General features: G+C 33.6%; 1 long non-coding RNA gene across 1 annotated transcript in view; it reads left to right on the forward strand.

Moving 5' to 3' along the window:
• Positions 1-20,796, forward strand: part of LOC129044184 (uncharacterized) — a 61,923-nt gene that overhangs the window by 34,895 nt on the left and 6,232 nt on the right. The window contains exon 4 of the long non-coding RNA XR_008504629.2: positions 19,572-19,656. This is a non-coding gene — a long non-coding RNA (uncharacterized LOC129044184). The remainder of the gene's footprint in view (positions 1-19,571; positions 19,657-20,796) is intronic.

Here is a 20,796-nt window from a genome sequence, read left to right on the forward strand (position 1 = left end):
TTACAACTGCCTAATGGGGGACAGGCAGGTACAGTATATGTGTGAAGTGGGTCTACTGGGAGTTGTGCTGTGCTAGAAAGTACATGTCTTGTGTAGAGGGAACAGCTGCTTTCAGTTCTAGCCAATTGTCACCATGTGAGAATGTGGGCCCAGTATTGTCAGAGCTTCCAAATTTTCAAGAGAAAGCTGGAAACTCAGGGATTCATGTAAAAAAAACAAATATCCTGATGTTTAAATACTGACTTAAATTTTTAAAAAATATTATGCTGGCCAAACAACACATTTGTAGGCCAAATTGAGTCTGCTGGCAGGCAATTTGCAACCTCTGCTACCCATATATAATCACAACTTTGTTCATTTTATTTACTGATTAACTCATAATTCACATGCTTGAGCACTGATCCAAATATGTCCAGTGGTGATCTTAATAGTCTAGATCAGCATATCTTCATTCATGTCAGCTATTTGCCAAGGCTACTCAGTTTTCATGACGAAAAGTAATTTGCCCTATCTACCTCAGTTGTGGAGATATATCTTACTCCACTTTTAAATCCCAACCTCATTTAAATATTCAGATAACAGCTTGATTGTGTAAATCATCCTTTAAAAAGCAGATTATGGAATACAGTGATAAGTCAGGCACAGTTCATGATGCTGTCCAACCTGGAGAGAATTAAACATTTCTTAGGGATTGAACATGTCACTACCTTAGCCCAGTGGTTTTCAAGCTTTGTTCCATAGAACATAAAAAGTTAGAGGTTCCTTATGGGCCACTTTATGGGGATAACTGAAGGTTGGTATTTGAAATGTGGATTTTTTTAGTTGACATGTAATAATTGTACATATTTATGGAATACAGAGTGATATTTTGATATACGTATGCAATGTATAATGATCAAATCAGGGTAATTAGTCCATCCATCACCTCAAACGTGTACCATTTCTTTATGTTGTGAACATTCAGAATTCTCTCTTCTAGCTTTTTGAAAATATGCAATTAGTTATTAACCATAAATGTTATTTTCAAATAAAAAACTTGAAAATACTTTTCCATCAGATTACATAATCAAAAATTTTATCTGTAAAGAAGAGTGTCCTATCTTTAGATCAATGGCATTCTAAGTGTCTATAAAAGTGTTTTAGGGGATCCATGAACTACCTGATATATACTAAATTCTGTATGGATCTGAAAATTGCGTTTTCTTTTACTCTTATTATATTCTCAAAGAGGTTTGTGCACAAACATAAAATATTGGAATCTATGATTATATATGTTTATCATTATATGTGATTATATGTGAACTGTGAAGTCAGATCTATGTAAGTTATTCATCCCAGACTAATTACAAACTTAAAATTTTTTGTTGATATGTAATAGATGTACTTTTATATTGATTGCAAACTTTTAAGTTTCATTTTGCTTATCTTTAAAATAAGAATAAAATAGCATCTACTTCACTGTGCTGTAGTGAAGACCAAATGAGATAAGCAAGATAAATTTATTCCTTAAGGTCATACATATAGTAAGCACTCTATAAATGCTAATTATTACTATTGTTGTTCAGCAAACTGAAACTCATATAGGGAAAGTCACAAGAAAGTAGTATACTATTATGTTTGCAAAGAAAGTGATCCAGAAACACAAGTGGAAGGATAACTATTCCTTCTTGGATGATTCAGGGAAGACTTCCAAAAGATGTGCCATTTGAGCTGGTTCTTGGAGATGAGTAGGAGTTTTACCAAGAGAAGTGGGAGAAGACCTTTCCAGGAAGTGAGTAGGAACAGTATGCGTAAGGTGTAGAGTGTTCACAGGGATTAGAGAGCTCTGAGTGATGAGAAGGTTGGTGCAACTGAATCAAATCGTGCGTGGAGTGGAGGGGTTAGAAAGTGAAGTCAGAGAAGTAAATTGGTGCTAGAATATCCAGGTGAATTGTGAGTTGTAGGCAATGTGAAATCATTGAAGGTTTTAAATAGAAAAATAAGTTTTTACAGGAAGATAATTTTTACAGTGTTGTCCAGGATAAATTGCAGTGAAAAAGTAACAAGTGTGTGTGTGTGTGTGTTTAATATGTGCCGGGAATTGTGCTAATCACTTTCTAGCAAGATACTGCCTAATTTTCTCAACGAATTTGAAATGCACAGATTACTTCATTTAATAGGTGAGAAAACTGAAGCTTAGAACAATTAGCCATCCAAAATCACACGACCAAGTCATGTACATTTAATCATTTTTGAAAGATTCCAAAGCCCCTTATATTTCCACTACTAAATGTGGTAGGAAAATAGGATATGAAACTTTTGCCATTTATCCAGATGAGAGGTGATATAGGACCGAGATAAAAGATGGTGATGAGGATTGATATTCAGAAACCATTTTTTGAGGAAAATCAGCAAACTGGGGTAACGAATTCAATATAAAAGAGGAAACACAAGGCACTACTCAAGGATAAATTAGAGGGTATGAGGTTGGGGAAGTGTTAAAACATGTGGCAGTGTTGAAGACTGAGAATTCAGTAGATGAACCATGATTTTGGGGGGTGTGAAGGAGCGCTGGTAGAGGGAAAATTTAATGTGTAACACAATGAGTTTTAACTGCCTAGAAGACAAGCAGGCGGAGATGTCCAGTAACGAGCTGAAAGCACAGCTCTAGATAGAATTGTTAGGGATGGTCACTATTTACTGTGGTTGAAGTCTTGAGAATAGTGAGATTACCCAGGTAGAATTGAAGTACGGAGAAGACAAGCATTGATATCCGGTTGGAATGATTTACACATTAAATGTCAAAGTCCTCAGGACATTATCCTTATTGTATACAGTTTTGAATCCCTCAGAGTTTTTTATACAACTTTCTTTCTTTCTTTCTTTTTTATTTATTTATTTTTTTTGAGACAGAGTCTCGCTCTGTTGCCCAGGCTGGAGTGCAGTGGTGCAATCTTGGCTCACTGCAACCTCTGCCTCCTGGGTTCAAGCGATTCTCCTGCCTCAGCCTCCTGAGTAGCTGGGATTACAGGCATGCACCACCACGCCTAGCTATTTTTTCTATTTTCAGTAGAGACAGGGTTTCACCATGTTGGTCAGGCTGGTCTTGAAATACTGACCTCATGATCCACCTGCCTTGGCCTCCAAAAGTGCTGGGATTACAGGCGTGAGCCACCATGCACGGCCAATTTTCTATATAGTAAATACTTCATAAATGTTCTGTGGGTGGATAAATGAGAATAGTACCAAAAATAGAATCTAAGAAATGGGAAATGGGAAGGGGCCCAGAAAGGAAGTTCAGAAGGATTGTTTAACAGATGGGATGAGATGAGAACAAGAAGAATGGAAGCCAAAGGAGAAGAGTATTTCAAGATGTAGGAAATGGTCCTATAGATTGAAATGCTTCCGAGAGATAAGTTGGGACAACAGCTTAAAATCAGCCATTGGGTTTGTTGATAGGAGAGTGCTAGAAAATGTGATTCTCAACTAATCACTGGAACTAATCACTGGGATTTTGTAATACGTCCTTTGATGAGCTGGGAGTCAGTCTATATAAGGCAAGTGTCCAAACCCAAAACTTAGCAACATATCTAGAAGTATAAATCTAGCATGAGAGACTAACAGGCAATTAATTGTGCTGAGTTTCATTACAGGTTTCCTAATTGAAAGTGCTTCCTGCTGATAGGGCAGGCTTAATAGATATTAAAGGGAAAAAATGAAAATAAGATATTTCCATTGTGATTCTTTACCAATTAAAAATTCCAAACACAGATGCATTTGAGAATGCATTGATTCACTTAAAGATTAACATCTTCTCACACTGAAAATGTTAATATAAAAAAAGATTAAAATGGTTTCAGATAAAAGCATATGTCTTTGATATTTCTATTTCAATATTTTATTGCTTCAAATGCTTCTATTTTTCTATGACAAATAACCATTTAAAAACTCAGTCTAATAAAAAATCCTAATATTGTTCTTGAAATATTAAAAACTCATAAATGTACTGTAACTTTCTATAAATTAAAAATCCTCATTATTTTTCCTACTTAGGTGGACTTTTTGGATTAAAAAATCAGATAAATTCAATTTTGTGTGATATAGTGCTGTTATAATATTTCATTGTAATGTTTTGAGAAAAAAGGCACTACAATCAAATAAATAAATGCATTTGAATAGTATAGTTTTATTTCTTAGAAAAATAATGGTAGAAAAGTGTAGTTTCTTTTCAAAAATCAGTATGGTTGTCCTCTAGATATCAGATTCAGTGTGTTAAAATTTTATTTATATATTGTCTTATAAAAATCCAGAAAGAACCAACGTTTTTTTAACCCACGAGAGAATTTGACACCTCTGAATTACTGAATAATCATTGATCAGCATCTAGCATGCACTCTTAAAGCTCATAATAGCTAACAGGAAGTACTGCTATAGGCTATAGAGTTAGGAATTTAAAAATGTCAGGCAACACTAATAATTCATGCATCCTGGGACCATAAAGCCCATAGCATGTCAATAATAATGGCATGCTCTTTGGAAAACAGGTAAAATTAACATACTAATGTTTTACCTTAAGAGAATATCATAGAACTTTGGTAAAAGAAATCATTTTTCTCTGGCATAGGAGGTTCTGATTTGTGTTCTATGAGTTGCTACTACTTATTATGCCTCCTAGATATGTACCCAAATACAAGGCTACTTATACTGTCAATTGACAAAGTGCCTGACATGGCATGATAGCAAAATGTGTAGGCAATAAAAAGAAATGCACAAAATAAGTATCGATAACTGAAGAAATCAAGCGTGCTAGATGATACAAGAGATTTCACATTTAGGAAACATTTAAGAAAAGAGGTGACAGACAGTGAAGGATACCTTTAGGGAGCCTACTCTTTTGTTAAATTTTGATTAGACTTTTTATTTTTATTTTTATTATTGCAGGATTGCCTATTTTAGAAATAATGCTTAAAAGCAATACTTCAGTTCAAGGCTTAAAAAGCTACTGGGCTCTTCAGAAACTGTTTTGTTTTGTTTTGTTTTTCTCATGGTCTTCATATTTGAAAGAAGCATTAAGAAAACAGCTGCATTTGAAGAGAAACGGAATACCGGACACAGAGAAAAGGGAAATTGTGTTTTATTGAGCGATTTCTTTATTGCCACTCTGAGAACCAAAAAGTGACTATGGCTATCAAATAAGTCTACCTCAAAAAAATCTTTAGATCAATCTTTAATGAGAAAGAAAGAAAGACAGACAGATTGTTCACCCAGGTCTTGCTTTATCCACACAATTCTGTCTTTTCCTAACTCATCAATATGCTTGTGGTTCTTAAATTTAGTATTTGAATTAAATGCTCAAGAGCCTTGAATGACATTCACCCACCCATTAAAAGATATATAGGTCAATTATATGGCATTGATAAAATCCTTGATATGATTTGTGTCCCTTTAATGACATTTCCTCTAACGTGACAAAATCACAACAAAACATAAGAAAAGAGCACCTCATTACAAAGGAACCCACCATACATTATTTAAATCTTCCCCTCTGAGATAGCAAGAGCTAGAATGCATACTGAGTAACTGCTACTCAACAGGAAATTATTCTTTTTCGTGCAATTCAGACAAATGATTTCTGACTGGTCATTACAAGAAAAACAAATACCATCTGCAAATAATAATTAGAATGTAATACTATTTAAGCTTTTGAAAAGAATATAAAATATGTATATAGAAGCTCTGAAGCTGATAAAAATATAATGCAGATTACTTCAAAGCATTTCACATTTATATTGCTCAACCACTAATAAAATGAAACAATGTTAAATCAATTTTCTTAAGTCCTATTTAAAAAAAAAAATCTCTCAGTTGCATCAAGAATGGTTCAGCTCACTTGAAGTTACAGCCTGGTTTAGGAAAATTGCATTTTACTGCTCTTCTATTGATTTTAAGCAAATTTAAAACTGTCACTATCTGCTGATTCTGCTTATCTTTGAATTTAAAATGTCCACAGTATTTACATAGCATTGAAAAATTACTGTTTCAATGTATTGTATTTTTAATGCAGCTCTCTTTTTGTGGTTTATATGGCTAGCTTGCTACCAAGAGGACACTTTGATGTCATCCGCCTTTGTAGCATACAATGAAATCACATTTTTCTTTAATCGGCAATGGCATACTGACGAAAAGTAAAACCATTTCTCATTTCCCTCCTCTTTTTAAGAAAATGATCATTATCTCAATTGTTTTGCATTTTTAGTTTTCAATAAAGCCTATATGTAGTGTTAGTGGGTAGTTCATTACTTTAAAAATTATTTGCAAACAAACACAACAACATCTTCAAATTAGCGCAAGCAAAGATATTAATTTCTAGTTTCTTAGCTTACTGATGACAGTTCTACCCCAAGATAAATGTATTATTCAGTTTCTGTTACCCATACAACCACATATCTAAAATGCACATAGAACTCAAATTATAAGCATTTGTTGAATTTCAGTCCCTTCAATTATGCTTTATATCCCTATGATTTAGCAAATGATTTATTCAAAAGGTGGTCTTGGGGAATGTTTAAATATCTTCTTAAACAATTAATGTGCATCAATCAATATAAAAACAAGCTTTTTTCCTAGTTCCGGTTGAATATGCTTCTTTTCCTAAAATAGACATTACCAAACAAAAGCTATAGATTCAGTTGCTAAGCATCTATTAAAACTATAACAGCCACGTGTGATGTAAGTCATATCACTCTGGCAAAATTGAAATTTGCATTCTTTGTGCAAATTCATCGTGATTGCAGCTCTCAGTAGTGTAACTGTAGGGGCCTATAAGTAATTTTATTGTAATCATGAAAATATATATTATAGGGTTATTATCTAGGCACATGTAAGAATTTCCATTTCCCCTGAAACTTGAATTTAACAAACCGGCATTGTGCCTACTAACTGAATTTGTTTTACTCTGAAAGTTTTAAAATTACGTTAAACAAAATAAATATATTTTGTTTGTTTGTTTTGTATTATTTTAAACATGAAATCTTCCAGGTCACAGTGCAGATTTGAATTTTTGATTTAGCTATCAATTAAGGAATCAACAGAGATGAAAAGGAAGGAAACTGGAGTTCATTAAAGGCCTTTCATTTACTCATTCCTTCCACATTCTTTTCAACTTGTTCCTATTATGTGCAGAACACTGTACTACCATGTGTCTGGTGTCGAGCAAACTTCCTACATAAGTCAATACAATTAATTAACAAACGTTTTCTATACCTATATTTACTCAATTATAAAGCATTGAAATAAATATCTTAGATGTGGTGTTTACCATGAACATAATCACCCCATAGAAACCATTTACCTTCCACTAACCTTAGTTATTTGGATAAAATTGAGCAGTTAGGCCTGCTTCCAAGTTGTGCTTATCCTAAGACAATTTTTCCATTTTCAAAGTTACCAGCTTGGTGTCAATATAAAAAAAGACACAATAATTTCTAGGATGAAAGCAAAGATCTTTTAACAACTCCAAGACTTTGTTTGAAAGACTCTAAGTGAAACTAATAAACTCCTGTTTAGTTTCCAAACATTACATATTCAAGTCCTCCAAAGTCAATATTGTTTGTAAGAAGGCATGTAAAATGTACATTGAAAAAAAATTCACAGAAAATATTGTTTATAGTATATTTGATTAATTATAAAGGTGTAATTCTGCATGATTTTATAATTATTTCTTAATTATAATTTTCATACCTTCTTTGAGATTTTTTTAAACTCTCAGCTTACCCATATCATTTTACACTTGACAAAAATGAAGTATTGGAAATTTTATTATAGATGAATCTAAGTGCCTCAATTATTGATAATACTTATATGAATCAAGTTATCAAATGTATCAAAATTTGTCACCCAGGAGTAAGAGATGGAATGTTCTAGTATACGGAAGCAGTTTGATAGTGTTTTTTGGTGCATTTCAGACAGGGATACATTTCTTAATGAAGGACACTCCTTTTTCCACTACCAAGGGCTGAGTCTATTTTTTAATAATAAGATTCTTGTAATTGTAAATATAATGTAATCTAATTTTATGCAATTTTGAAAAATTTTAGAAGTGTAAAGAAATTTACAGGAACAAACTGGTCATAGTCTCTCCTTGATGGGTGTCATGTGTTTTAAATATAGTTAGATAGAAAAATAGAAATAGCTACAAATACAGATATGCACACATGCAGAGATACAATTCTTCCTAAAATTATGTGATTCTTTTCTAAAGATTTTTTTTCAATGGTCAGTTTTCATTGATTTAAAAGCATTTCCCATGTTATGAATATTTTAATTATTTGTAATATGAAATTTTAATTATTTGTAATTTCTTTTCCTCGTACAGGTATACTAAAATTTATTTACCCAGTTCCATTTTGTTGGATATTTAAGTTATTCCCATATTTTAATATTGCAGATGTCACTGTTGTAAACACATTTCAACACACTTTTAGTCAGTATTCTAGTTTTTTATGATATATTCCCAGAAATAAAATGTATTGTCTCAGATGATACAAACATTTTAAGCTTTTCAGTGCATCTTGCGAAGATGATTTTTAGAGAGTTTATCAATTAATTGCCACTATTCATATTTTAAAGTGTTGATTCTATTGTATTTATATCAACTATGTGTTCCAATTTCAGTAAAATATTGCTAACTTGATAGCTGGGAAATGGCATCATGTGTTGTTTAAATGTGTAACACCCATCATCTAAGGAGGAAATCAGAGCTGCATTAAAGATAGGGACTCATAGTAGATGGTGGGGTCTTACAGGTGGCCTGGCCTGGCTATAATTTCTCACTTATAAATGTATAACTAGACTTCCAGAGGGAGCTTAGGGCAACTCTGGGAATTTTACAGAGCACATGCTTTGGACTTGACCTCCAAAACCCATGAACCCTCTGGGGATAGAAAAAAGAGCTTCCCACGTGCATAGACCAGGACACAATTCCTTTCTGTCCACACCTTTAAAATATAGACATTATATTAAAATATACTCATAAATTTATGGATGATGATTCCTCAGTAGACAACTAGAGACATAAAGTAATCTATTCATACTCTAGAAATAATTTTTAGATGTAATAGTGATAATTATCTTTGCAACATGACATTCAATCAAACTAGTAGTTTTCTGAGTAATTGCTGAATTATTTGGAAGGAATTTCAGGCAATAGTTTAAAAGAAAAGGCCTTATCTTGATATGACTTTGCTTTATGTCACTTTCTGTGTAGAAACTAGTAAAAGCTTATAGCAATATTACCATCCATTAGATCAGAAAATTATTTTGACTTCTCTACTTTTTAATGAACAATAGTTTGGTTATTATTCCATATGTTGAGGTATTAGCATAAGTGAATTAAATAGATGAATGGAGCTACATTCCTGAAATTAAATTTTGTGATTTAAACTGATATCACCTTAATGAAAGATCATTTGCACTAATTCCATACGATGCCAAAATAAATTAATTCAAATTGGTTATCAAGTTACAGAGAAAACCTTGGACCTACAAAGTTCATGGGAAGTGTAGTTTTCTAATTAGCTGATATTTGAAATCAAGAATCTAGAAAAGAAATTATAAAATGGCTTGGTAATAAACATTATTTGCAAATGTTATTAAAAAACATAAATTTATTTATAGGTAAATTTTTTTGTGCGTGTGTGGCATCTGGAAATTTATTCTCTAGACAGACTTTCAGGGATCACACAAAAGCAGAAAGGCTTTTCTCCCAAATCTTCTACTGCTCAAGATTTATTTAATGATTAATTTGGACAGAGCTTTGGGGCCTGGTGGTTACACCTGTATTTCCAGCTCTCTGGGAGGCTGGGGTAGGAGGATTGCTTGAGGCTAGGAGTTCAAGGCTGCAGTGAGCTATGATCGTATCTATGTACTCCAGCCTAGGTGACAGAGCCAGACCCTGTCTCTAAAATTAAACAACAACAACAACAACTAAAACATAAAAATCTGAGAAAAATAATAATTTCCAGTTAATAAATGACATAACACCAATATGCCTTATTTATTTTCCCCAAAATTTGGAATAATAATAGTGTATATTTCCTGTTTTTAATAATTTCTAGACATTTTACTATGTTTAAATCAATTCAGTGTTTGCAATAAAAGCCTCATAAATAGTGAATACATTGATATATTTAAAATATTCCCTGTACAATTATTGAGGATCATTAGAAATGTCATTGAGAGACAGTACATACTTGGAACCAGCATTTTCTCTAAAACTTCCTAGGACTTTTAAGCGAATGATAAACTTCAAATGTACTTCAATAAGTTCCACAGAAAAGATTTAATGTCGAACAGTCTTCTCTAACTCATTTCAAGTACAAGAGCTGCCATTAAGAAGTCTGAGACAAATAGTTACAGACTGGGTATTTTTCTGTAATTGTGATCCAATTTCACATTGCTTTTAAGGTCACAAAAACTCAAAGCGTATTCCTGATACATGATCTCAATCTCCAACAGATGAGACTGGCCCTCATGAGTACATGTTGTGATGAGACTATCTTCAAAACTGAAGTGATTATGAAAGTATGAACAGGATAATGTGTCAGAAAATATACAAAGGATTATTAATAAAGCAAAATGAACATAGGAATCAATTGCTGAAGTGTCACACGTTACTGATATCACAATGATGACATAAAACTTTTAGACTTCACTTTTGTTTTTAAAAGATTTTGAAAGAAATGCAATTGATCTAATCTATCATGGAGAGACAGACTCATGATCCTTTTCCTCTGGAAAACAAGGCAGGCTTTATTTTTTTCTTTTTTTAATTTTCCACTATTGGACACTATTTCCAAAGTTTAAGGGCGATAGAACAAGTGGAATAGCTTTCATTTTATAGTCGTGTCAACACTGCCCAATCGTGGTTATAGAGCTGGTTACTCTTTAACTTCTCTTACACTCTTGGGGCCCTCTGCCCTCCAAGACATAAAAAGAGAAAATGAAGTTGCATTGTAGTAGAAGAGATTAAAGCTACATATAACAATTTCTAGACAGGAAGAATTGTTAAATTTTGAACACACTAAGGGAGACTAATAAATCAATCTCTTTCTCTCCTTCCTGCCTTTCTAATTTCTTTAAAGACATTCTTTTCTAAAGTTAAATTGCTTGACAAGCTGCATTCTGTTTTAGTGATTGTCATTATTATGCCCAAGTTAGATGAGAAACATTAAGCATTATATTTTAAACTCTAAAAGAAAACATGCTTAAGACAAAATATATCAGTTACATAGGTATACAATCTTATTCCTTTCTCTCAAACCATGAATAATTACCTTACATAGGTAAAATTGCTCAGGAATTTAATTTGCTACTTGGAACCCCAAATTTTTCATTGACAATTTCAGGTAAAAGGAAAAACCCAATTCAGTACAAACAGGTTCACATTTGCTAACTGCCTTTACTTGAGACTTAAAGTTCAAATACTTGCCTGACATCAACATAGACATTGAAAACAATCTATTTCAATAGAAAGCTAAGATACAATACAAAATATGGAAATACTTTCTGCTAAACTTTAGGCTCAAGGAAACTTCAAAGAAAAAAACATATAGCATTGCGTGTGTGCAAATATATCACAATTTTTTTGTCCATTTTCTTGTCAATGAGAATTAGAGTTGGCATTATTTTGCTATTACAAGTAGTACTGCTGAAAATATTATTGTACATATCTTCTGGTGCATGTCTTCTTATACATACACATGTATACACATGCACACACATATGCACATATCTTGAGGAGGAATTTCTGGATTGTAGAAAGTATGAAAATTCAGCTTTACAAGATAATATTGAATTATTTTTGAAAACACTTGTGTCAATTTACTCTACCACTAACAATGTGTACTAGAATGATTTATCCACATTGTCTCTAACACTTGCTATTGTCAGCCTTCTTTTTGGGATGGGAGGAAGGGTATTATTCTCTCTTTATTACTAATATGCATTATTTGAAATCAAACACAGAGCTTCCCAATTGGCATGCTAATATACCCCAGTGTTTCCAAACAGGCTGCAGGTTTGCCAACAATAGTGATTCCTGCAGCTCTCAGAGCTTAGGCGTGGGGCCCGGCCTTTTGCTTCCAATGTCTACTGGGCAAACCCTTCTCTTTTACCCCAGTGTGTACACAAATACTATTTTCAATGAGTGCCATAATATGGAAATATTTAAGAAATCCTACTGTAAAATATACATGGTGGATGGTAGTGTTGATGGTAGTGTTGGGAATTATCCAAATTACAGTGATAAATACATAAATGTGGGGCTCATAAAACCCCTGGAAGCAAAAGAAATAACTTCTCTTTTTAATCTACCAGTTTAAAAAATATGTTTGTGTTTGATAAAGTCATCTTCCAAGGATCCCAGGGAAATGTGACCAATAAAAGAAACTGTAAGATGCTCTAAGTCTCTTAAATTTATAGCACAGTGATTAATGAAAATATCCCTCACTCCAATAAATAAGAGAAAAAGGATATTTATTTTGATAGCCTGGCTTTCTATTTTTAAAAGTCAATTGCACCACCCCATGGACATTTAAGCCATTGCTAATAAAGACGATTTTTCTTTGTTTTATTTTGCAGCTATAGGTATGGGTGGAATTTTGGACCCAAAATTAAGATAGTTTTTTCTTTTGCTTTTCTTTGGGGTTGTTGTGTATGCAAGAGTTCATGTTTCCTAACTCACATTTAGCAACCAGTGTGTTTCTTGTAGTCCTTAGAAATAAGTTCACAGAAATCACCATGACATTCTTGGCTCTTGAAAATTCTTCAGTTTTCTAATGCATGCACACTTATAAAACTTTTTTACTGAAAAGAAAAAACAGAATAAAAAACAAAAAACCTGACACACATGCTTATTATTTTGTTTTCAGTTTTTGCATGTGCAAAGTTCTATTTTTAAATGTAACTTATTTCAATATGGTCTTGTCGTGTCCTTGGATTTAATTTAGTAGACTTTGTCTCTGAATGAATTTTCTTATGAAAATGTAGCAATTTTATTGTATGTATGTACAAAATCTGTTCTTTAAAATGGGAATAGTTTTATATAGAAATGAAATATCAAGAAATCTAATTCTTGACTATGATGAAGGATTTTTGTATAAAAAGTAGTAGTGGAAAACGTTGCCTTTCTTGGGGTCATCATTTTCACTCACCACATTTCATAAAAATATTAGGTGTTCTGAAAAGTTAACAAAGTTTAAAAAAACTTCTCTATTACTGTAAGTGCATATTTGTAAGTTATCTTAGTTACCTCAGAACTCTCTCTTAGTGTGCTGTTTGTTGCAGATAAATTACACAGTAATTGTAATGCGTAAGTATTAAATACCAGGCACTATAATATATAACACTGTCTTATATCTCATTTAATTTCACAACCTGTGAAATAGGGACTATTATCCTAATTTTACAGCTGATAAAATTGAGTCTCGGGTAGGTTAAGTAATTTATTCATGGTTCAATAGTTAGTAAGTAGAGCTAAAATTTAGTTAATCTGATTTCCAAAGCCCACAATTATCCCCACTTAACCATCTTACCTCCAGAGCTTGAAATATGTGTGGGTTTCTCAAAATGAGCACAAAAATGCCCAGTTCAAAAGATAAAAATAAGAAATAACAGTCATTGTACTTAAAATGATGGGGACATTTAGGTCGGAGACTCAAGGCTAGATCTGGAATGAACCTTGGCCAATGACATATATAGATCTCACAAGGTAAGTAGTGTCTGATAATCTGAACTCACCTGTTACACTCTCAGAGGACATAGGATACTTTTGGAGTTTCCAGCCAGACTGAAAATCTCAGACACCTTTTTTTTTCTTTTGAGACAGGGTCTTGCCCTGTTTCCCAGACTAAAGTGCAATGGCACAATCATAGCTCACTGTAACCTCGAACTCCTGGGCTCAAGTGATCTTCCTGCCTCAGCCTCCTGAGTAGCTGGGACTACAGGCATGTGCCAGCATGTATCCAGCTAAAATTTTTATTTTTCCTAGAGATGAGGTCTTCCTATGTTGCCCAGGCTGACACTTATTTTTTAACAAGGATAAGATGGGACTTCGAGGATGATCATTTTCAGTCAGCGTAAGAATCAAGTGGCTATGAAAATAACTCTTAGCCACGGGAGAGTCCTAGAGACAAGTGTGGTGAGTCTAGACAAACCAATTGAACAAAAGCAGAGATTATGTGTGTTTTGCCATTGCTATATCCCCAACACCTAGAACTGTACCTGACATATAGTAGGCATTCAGTAAATAGTTGTTAAAAGATTAAACTCGGGATTAGAGCAAGATTTTTATTAGAATCCTTGAAAATTGGTCATAACTCTCTAGATCTGATGACACTTGGACTCAGTCATTTACCCCCAAATCCCTCCTGTCTGCACTAGTTACATCTCAAATCACTCACCTGCTTCTACACATTTATAAACTATGACCTCCACTAGAATCATAGCACCCAAAACTTCATGGAAGGGAATTTAGGGTCACATAGTTCAGCCTCCCACACTAAGTAGCCATCTAGCCTCCAAATATTAACTACTACTCTAAGAGCTCTTTCCCAAATCTCCCTGAACAAATTATAGCAATTATTTCAGAAAATAAAGATTCCCATGTCTTCCTTTGGAAATTCTGACTCCAAAAATCTTTTATTTTAAAAACACATCTCAGGTAATCTTCAGGCACAGGCATCATCTGTGAGAAATGCTTTTCTACAGTACCCATCTCCATTTTCAGAGAGCTCCAATAGAAATTTCTATGAACTAATTCTCCTGCACATACTTTGGTACAAGTGGGCTACTGGAGCTACCTTCCTTCGTTCAATCAAACAGCATTTATTCAGCTTATTTAATGAACACTATCCAAGATACTTGGGGGACAGAAATGAAAAGATGAGGAGACCTGTCACACATATGGTACTATGTCTATGCAAAATAACATTGGAATGTAGATTCACAGTGGAAGGCAGGGCAGGTATGGAAGAATTCTGAGAATGAGTGTGACATAAGCAGATTTGAGTCTGGAAAGATCCCTTGGGGGTGATGTCAGGCATAGTGAGGTGGTGATTCTTAGGTCAAGTAGCTAGTAAGAAGGCTATTTCTGTTGTCCAACCATGAAAGAATGAAAACATGCACCAGGACAAAGGCAAGTGAGATAGAGAGAAGAATTACTCAAGATCCTTTTCATCCAGTTTCAAAAAATGAGGATATTAAACTAAGACAATTAGGTTGATAGATACATTTACCAGAAAATAAGTAGATGTCAGCAAGTATCAAACATTGGTCAGTCATCCCATTCACTCCTTCAAAAATATTAATCAAGCACATGTATTTGTTTGGTGCTGAGTTAGAGATACAAAGATGTACACAATGAATAAGACACAATTCCTGCTCTTAGGGGTCCACTTTTAGCAAGAGAATTAGAATTACAGAGGGACAATTATAATAATATAGTATTTAAAAGAAAGACTATAATATTGCTATTAAAATGCACCATCAAATTAGAGAGGGGTTTTAGAGAATATTTATGTGGGAACATAATGAATAAGTAATCCTTTTAGAAATAACAGTAATTTATTGAAGTCTCATGTAAATTATGGGATGTTTTCATATACTTATAGTTTCTTTTTGAAAATGAGTTACAGGTGGCAGGGAGATATTATTGGTCACAAAAGACAGGACGAGGCACGCAACTTCAACAGTAAAATTAAAATTAAATTCATCAAAAACACAGAAGACTTCCCAGAATATTATTCACAAAAATCATCATGTTGTGAATCAAACTTCTATTTAAATTGCTTTCCCATATTACCCTAGTGAGGCTTCCTACTTGATGAAATATCTGGCAAGGAAGATTTGGGGAACATTTATCCAAAATGCCAGAACTGCTTTCCACTTTGCTCAAATATTAGCAAGAATCTTTGAAAGTAGCAACACATTTTCCAGACATCATTGTCAAATTTCCCCTAAAGGAGCAATGTGAGTAGATAGTAAGAGAACCACGAATCAGATTGTCAATGCCAGGCTTATGCTACTAAGTTTCCAGGAACATGGTTCTAACTTTGCAGTCAATAGTTTTGCAGTCACTGTTCCATTTTAGGATTGAATTCTATTTTTCAAATTAATTTTTTACAAATGTTAATCTTATGTGACCCTTTCATTCATCAAAGTGTATCATTCATTCTACCTCTTAATTGTATGTATATGAGGAATTAAAGTAATTTAAATATTAGCCTATTTAACACAAAAGTTAATAAAACAAAATTGCTTGGCAACAATTAGAATGCATTCCAAATCAAAACAGAAATAACATACATTGTCTGCCAGATTGTATTATCCATTAGGCTAGATGGTCTCTCAGTGACTCTATATACCTCTATAATAGATCTGACCACATTGTATTGTTGATATTCTTTTCCACATTTACATAGCACCTTTCTTGCTAGAATAGGTGTTTTTGGAGGAGATGTACTATGACTTATTCATCTTTGTATCTGAAGAAATTCCTGGCACAAAGTAGACTTTCAATAATTGTATGATAGATGACTAATCGACTGCCTAACTAAATTAACAAATTATCTCTGTCTTACTGTTTTGTGTTGGGCCTATACTCTTTTGTTTATATCAGTTATTCGATATTTGGACTGGCATAAGATTTTATTTGAAATTCTCTTTTGAAGTTATATATTGACTAAAAGCCATAAATACAAAATATAAAATAAATGTAAAGATAAATATAAAAAATAAATATAAATATAAATACTGTATTAGATATTTTGCATTCTAAATGAATGAGCAAATTTATTAATAGGTTCTTAAATTAATGAGTTTGCTAATAGATAATATTTTTCTGAGCACTTGCGCACTCCCAGAATATTTTTTTAAACAGAGAAAATGACCAACTATAAGCTTGAAAACCTGTCAGGAAAAAAATAGTAACCTAGAGGAAAAATGTGTTAAGGTAAAAAGAGAATAAATCAATCACTGAGGCTTCCAGAAATGACAGAATTATCCAGTAATCCTTTTCTAGTATTTATCCATTTGTTCAACAGTATTGTCTTCCAATGTTCTCTGAAGGATAATTATGTAAATACTTAGCATTCTCAAAATAATGATAAAAAGGTATTCTGCCCCTCAGAAAAAATTAACAATTTAACAGGGGAAAGAACATTGAAGAAAAGAATAGTCCTTCCAGATCTAAGGGGAGAATGAACATAAAAGAAACAAGTAACTTAATTAACTAAGATGTCAGAAGGTAAATCAGTGAAAAACATAATTGTACTTTAATCTATAAATAAGACAATGGCCCAAGATAATTTGTACTGTCTCCTCATATCTCTGCTGTCATTTACACTGAAAATAGTGCCATATGAAATGTTGTTATTTGTATATGAAGATGGTGCTATGACTCATCAGTAACAAATCTACAGAACTGCTTTGTTTTAGGAGTAGGAAAGGGCTGGCAATAAATTCATTCACACTCTCAGCTGGTCCTCTTGTGAGCAATGGTGTACATTGGCAAGTTGAAGTTACAGCTGCAGTCAGTCAGTGAGCCTAAAACAAAACAAAACAAAAAACCCAGTGAGTGAAAAATCAATTAGATTGTAATTGGTGAATGGGGGAGAGTGAATCTCAGACCTGATATGTCAACACCAATCTCTGACCAACTAAGCTAAGCTATCCATGTGATATCAAACAATGAATCTATATTTAATCAATTTTTAACATCAGGTGCTTTTATATTTTAATGAATTTGAGAAAACGTCCCCAATTCCTGCTTAATGTACTGACTCCAGCATGCGCATTACAAATAGAATGTGAGACGTCACTCAGTAATATAACTATGAGAAAATATGTAAAATAGTGTGGTCAGTCTCAACTTTTCATGGAAAAACACAATCCACGTAATATTTTGAGTGGTCTCTTCACATGGACCAGCCCAATGGCTGGCAGGTGAGTTTGATTTCCCCACAAAATAAGTAAGTTGAATAGGAATCATTAAGCTTTTTGACTCAATGCCTCTGGTGGAATGTCGTGAAAAGATTTTTTTTAATGTTTAATGCTTTTAAATGATGAAAGCGTGACCTAGCATAGGCTTTGTAGTCAATCATGAAGAGGAACTATCACTAATGTTGACATTATGCTGTGCCAGGTACTATAAAACTCCTCATGTTGGACTCAGTTCTAACAGTAGAACTATGTGGTAGTATTATGTTTATTTTCTAGATAACAAATTAAATCTTGGAGTAAAAATTTGTCCAGAGTCAAAGATGGCAAAGATTGAATTTGGTTACAAAGATTTACTCTTAAGTCCACGATCTTTTTTATTTAAAATAAAGATAACAAAAATATAACCAAACAGCTTGGCTAGAATTTATGTAATTTGTATTATTTATATTAATCAATGGGTATAAATACTTGACCTAAAAACTCAAGGGGCAGAACATGGATTTTTATATGACCATGATTTTTGACCAAGAGCTTTATACATTCAGAACATATTGTCAGAAATATTCTATTTTCTCAGTTATTTTAGCTTTATCTTAAAGACTTTACTAAACTGGCAGAATTCATGGGTAGTTACAGCTTTCCAGTCATGCTAATGTTTTAAGAGATGGTTATAACCCAGAAAGTAAACATCTGTTGGGTTAAAAATTAAAGTATTTCTTTCATTAATTTATCCAAGACTTTTTAAATGCGATTCTCAGCGTGGCCTATCATGATCCCTATATTAAAGATAGTCCAATATCTATTAAGTTAAACTACATATTCCAAGGCCAATCAAAGCACTTCTAATTTACCATTCTTTATGGGGATTCTCTGTTTAAACAACTTGGGAACGTTATTTTAAAAAGTGTGCGGCAACCAAGAAAGTACAGCTGCATACATACATAGATACTTTCAATCACTGATATGCATGCATGTAAATGAATCACGGTGAAACAATCATTTCAAAAGATAACTGAAAGGTTGCCTTAAACTCTCTTCTTCAACATTCCCATGGCCTACTAAAAATTCTGTCTTATTGGCCATGTTGTATTGTCAATGCTTTCTTGCCCAACCAGAGTATGAGCTTTATATGGGCAGAGACTATATTTTTTTTCTCAGTGATATCAGTGCATAACACAGTTCTGGCACTCACTGATTACTTATTGAATAAATAATTGAATGGTGTAAAGTAAAATATCGAATTACATAATAGCATCATAGGTTATAATCCACGTTCGTATCCATGAGTGGATCTGATTTTTTCCTGCATACTCCTGAATGCTTGAAAATGCATCTTTGGTTCATCCAAGCACAAATTTTGTAGAAGAGAGTTCTATTTAATCATGTATAGATGAAATAGAATTATTACTCAAAAGCAACAGGAGCCACCTATAGTGCCCATGACAGAAGCTGAAAGGAGTTGACTTTCCTTGAATTCTAAGCAATTGTTGCATGCTGGTCCCTGGACAATAATATAAAGCTGGTAAAGTTTGTATTTGAGATGACCTTCAACCTCCATTTTTTGAACTTGTTTGACCTTTTGCCTCTGTTCCCAGGCATCCAAAGCCTCTGGGATGTGTTCTGACTGTAAAAACTCTGATGTTCTGAAAAAAGCTTACGCTTTGCCCCCACTCAAACCAGGTAACTGGCTTGGATGTGAGTTAATTTCTCTACACTTAGTCCTCTCGGTGTAAGTTTAGAATAATAGTGATCTTCCCCTGAAAGGAATGGTGTAGGCCTATATGAAAGGATGTAAGTGAGAATGCTCAATAAACTGTGCAACCTTAAACAGATATTTGATGTCACTCAAAAGAGCCTTAAAATGAGGAAACTTCTAAGGCCCTCTCTCCCCTGATGTATTTATGATCCAAATAACTCCATTTTCTCCCTTCTATAAATTCCCATCTCTTGTTGCAATTGTTGGGACAGAAAATAATCTGATTGTTCCCTAAATTTATTCACCTTAAGAAAAAATGCCTGATAAGGCCGGGTGCATTGGCTCATGCCTGTAATCCCAGCAAAGGTGGGCTGATGGCCTGAGCTCAGGAGTTTGAGTTCAGCCTGGGCAATGTGGTGAAACCCTGTCTCTACAAAAAACTACAAACATTAGCAGGGCATGGTGTTGCACGCCTGTAGTCCCAGCTACTTGGGATGTTGAGGTGGGAGGATCGCTTAAGCCTGGGAGGCAGAGGTTGCAGTGAACGGAGATCACGCCACTGCTGTCTAGCCCAGGCAACATAAAGAGGCCCCAACTCAGAAAAAAAAAAAGAAAAGAAAAGAAAAAATGCCTTATGAACATAAAACCACCTTAGTTTGTTGATATTTTTTAAGAGAGAATTGTGAATCTAATTATTCTGCAGCCTGTTGGGGACAAGTCCTTCTTTTGTCTAATCTGTTCATCTCTATCCTAAGAAACACAAGAGTCAGAAAGGTGGTATCCCAGAAACAAAAGCCTATTCATCTCAATGTTAAGGCTCTGATACATAAAGGATGGTAATTTAATTTCCTGAAATTTGTTAGTCTGAAAGTTTAATTAAGAGAAACCAAGACACTAAAATAGTTTTGTATCAAATCTGTAGAACAGTGGGACTTAACTACTAGATGACTTATGTTTCCATACTGATTGTTAAAATGATATTTATGAAAGAAACCAAGCGTAACCATTTTAACAATTCTAGGCATACTCTAAGAGGTAAAATTAAAATTAGGGAAAATGAGACCATTTATAATGGGCCATTATGACTCTGAATAACGATGATTATTGGTTCTGCTTAATAAAAC

Source organism: Pongo pygmaeus, chromosome 1 (assembly GCF_028885625.2).
Source record: "Pongo pygmaeus isolate AG05252 chromosome 1, NHGRI_mPonPyg2-v2.0_pri, whole genome shotgun sequence".
Classification (NCBI taxonomy): Eukaryota; Metazoa; Chordata; class Mammalia; order Primates; family Hominidae; genus Pongo; species Pongo pygmaeus.